The sequence below is a fragment of the Hyperolius riggenbachi genome, chromosome 2, assembly GCF_040937935.1.
Source record: "Hyperolius riggenbachi isolate aHypRig1 chromosome 2, aHypRig1.pri, whole genome shotgun sequence".
Classification (NCBI taxonomy): Eukaryota; Metazoa; Chordata; class Amphibia; order Anura; family Hyperoliidae; genus Hyperolius; species Hyperolius riggenbachi.
This window is the reverse complement of record NC_090647.1, coordinates 205,459,998-205,463,674: the sequence shown is the minus strand read 5'-3', so window position 1 is coordinate 205,463,674 and position 3,677 is coordinate 205,459,998.

Here is a 3,677-nt window from a genome sequence, read left to right as displayed (position 1 = left end):
CTGGTATGCTGGATATAAAGGCCCATACCCACCTTGTGATTTTTCCAACAATTTTCCCGGTGACCAGGGGGTTTTTTAGTGACGGACGGTCATTTCCGTGACTTTGCAACATGGGTACAGGTGCACAATCAAGGGAATGTCATTTAGCGTCGAGCAGTGATAACGACTGTCATGGCAGATCTATAAGATCCCTGACGATTCCCACACAAATTACCGCATTCGCTTGAAGTCTTGTTGTGTAATGCCGCATGACATTGTGCATACCTGCCAGCTGGAAGATGAAAGAAGGTGGATAGGGGTTGTGCTCATCATCAGTGAGATGTTGCTGGATCCATCTTCCTGCATCACGAGATAAGTATGTAGCTTTAATGATCCCCGATGCCCCGAGGGACCCCCGAGTGCATTGTTCTCCCCACTCACATCAACCGCAGTAAGCAGCTCTTGTTGTCCTTCCGGCCTCCTCCATAGCAAAAAGACATATCGCTAGCCTGGAGGCTAGTGATTCATCTGTACAGCGTCTGTACTGCTGCGATGCCAAGTCCCGATCCCTGCCAGGCAAATTGCCTCAGATATGTGTACGAAGCTTTACTCTCATATATGTGATCTGAATACTGCATCTGTGAAGCATATCAGGTCTGGTCTAGACACAGACAGGAAGACAGCGAATTGCAGAGACCACTGATCATATTTATGTTAAGATATTGATAACAGACTGCAGACATGTGAGCAATAGGGGTAACTCACACAGACAGCTCCTGGCAGCTTGTTTCATCACACCCAAAAGCTTTTCTATTACCTTACGTCATTTGTCGATGCATTTAGAGCCCTAAACGCCACTGACTCCAGAAGCTACACACAGCATTCAGGAAAAATCGATTGACTTCAGCACTTAAAGGGAACCAGAGATGAACGTTTCACACAAAATAAACATATCAGTTGATAGCTTGTAAAGAATAAATGCTCTACCTGATAATTTTGCCGCTCTGGTGTGCCTTTTTTAGTGTTTTTTATCCATTATTGCTCCAGGAAAAATCAAATATGGCCGCCGGCTCATATCCCTTCTCCTTCCGGGTTATATGAGTTGTTCTGGATGTGCTGTCTAGGCTATATGAGACTATGCTGCTATCTAGGCTAAATGCAGCCTTTCGTGCTTTCATTTTGGTATGATGTACAACAGCTGCCTGTAGGAAGTGTCTCTCATAGGAATGAAACTGCCGTTATTATCAGTATCTAGTGCACACAGAGCACACAGAGCACACAGGGATCATATTACAGCCACAGAGCTTCTCTCTCAGGAGCAGCAGCCTCTCCCATATCATCACAGCTCTCAGTATGCAAAGCAGAAGATCTAAGCCAGGAGAGGGGCAGGCTTGGGCTTGAAAAGACTACACAGAAGAGTGACTCAGCTATAATGATTCCAGGTCAAACCTCGACTGAATAGTCGGTGGATTCTTATCACAGTTGCTAATAGACTAATTAAGCAGATAACAATGAAACTGATGCTGGGAATACACGGTTCGTTTTTGCCTTCGTTTAAACCTTCGTTTCGATTGTGCCTTTTGTCCTTTTCGATCCCGAAATAATCGGTCATACGGTTAATATCACCACCCACGTTTTTTGTTTTTTTTTTCGATTCTGATGGCTTCGTTTTTCCAATGATCGAAGGCTGCAAAGAAACGAAACGAAAATCCCTTTTTACAGGGACGGACTAGCATAAACGAATATATAATCGATCTGAACAGCCATCAAGCCTACCAATGGCTCGATTAGATGGATAAAGAGAGATAATATCAAACATGTTCGATCACTAGTCGTTTGTTTTTGGGGTCTATTAATCGAAACTATAATGAGATTATGACTATTTTCACATACGTTTTCAACACTCGATTCGTTTACCGAACGAATCGAAGGTTTAAACGAAGGCAAAAACGAACTGTGTATTCCCAGCATAAAAGCAGGGTAGGTGTTTACTGTCATGTTCCCACTGATAAATGTAATAAAATACATGAGGGTGCTTCATCTCTGGTTCTCTTTAAGTAAATTACAGTAAACACTGGGAGATGAATGCCCCCATTCATGTCAATTACGATGCAGTGGATCCCTAGTGGTAAATGCTGGGGATAAACATCGAGAGTCGTTCATCTGAACCAGCCCTAATACTGGGACACACAATGGTGGGTATTATAGTGGGCAGAGTGAGAGCAGGAGAAGCTGGTAGCAGCCATAATCCAACAGTATGCAGTGTACAAGCTGCTGGTAAAGGGGATGCATTTGTAACAATATGTTTTCATACATGATAAAAGTAAACTGCATGTAAATAAGTCATCAATGTGCATTGATGACGTGATGCATGTTTACAAAGATATCAGTCTATGTCTAATTTATCATCTTTAAACTCGACCTGACCTCAGAACTCCTCTCTGCTCTAAAAAATACACAACAGCATAATAACCTTTAAACAAAAAAAAATCTTTGTTACAGCTGATACAAATCCTAAAATAAATATGCACTGTTTCTACTTCCTGATTCATGGAAGCAGATATATTGTTAACAGCCAGTGTTTTCAAATGAGCTTATCTGTGTTATCTGCCGTGGCAGTCATGTAACATAGGGAGAGATCAAATTACAACTTGTGATTATACACAAATGAGGGGGAATTAAACAGGCTAAACTCTCTAAATACATACAGGGTGCATTTCTCTCTGTTTTCCTTCTGTCCTGTGCAAGAGTTCAGGTCCACTTTAAGGTGGATATTTTCCCTACATGTGTATGCAGGCTCTTCTTCATAGCTGGACCTTGCTAAAGTTCTTATCTCAAGCTATTCACAGGCAACCAAAGAGTGAACTGATCTCACTCAATAATTCCTGAGCAAAATACCAGTTTGAATGGAGCGATCAATGCACTTTCAGTCCAACAGGAGAAAAGCGCTATACAAATGTTCAAATTAAATACAGTAGCTTCAACTGTAGCTTAAGCCTGACTGGAATCAATCAAGCCTTTCACTTGTCATCATACTACTCAATATAGTGCAAGACCACCACTCTAATACCTGACCTGGTACTGATGAGACTGAAACTTCCCACCAATCCCAATCATGGTTTTGATCAATTTTGTTATTGTAATGTATGACAAACAAAAAAAGTAGAAAAAAATTGGACACAATGCTCCCAACATTATAAAATACTACTGAAATCTTTTCCTGCAAAGAAGCAACAATGTGTCTGCATTGCTTTGAAGAATACAATAAATAAAAAATATCAAATTGAACTCAATAGTTAAAAAAAAATAATCAAACACAATAATTGCAAAAAGCAAACAGTATAACTACATTTTCTATCTAAGAAAAAGTACCTTTGCATAGGATAAGCCGAGCCAGGGACCGGGCTCACACGCGTATGGGCGGATGTGACGTCGCGTCCCAGCGTCCTCCGGGGTCTGTAGTGATGGTAACCAGGACGCTCGCTGAGGAGGCGGCAAGCGAGGTTACGCTACAAGTATACCACTGCGGGTGGAATTCCGCGGTTTACACAAACGGAGGTGCATTCAACTAGTAAAAGTACTGAGAAAGTACAATTTATTAAAGTTTTAATAAATTGTACTTTCCCAGTACTTTTACTAGTCGAATGCACCTCCGTTTGTGTAAACCGCGGAATTCCACCCGCAGTGGTAATCTTGTA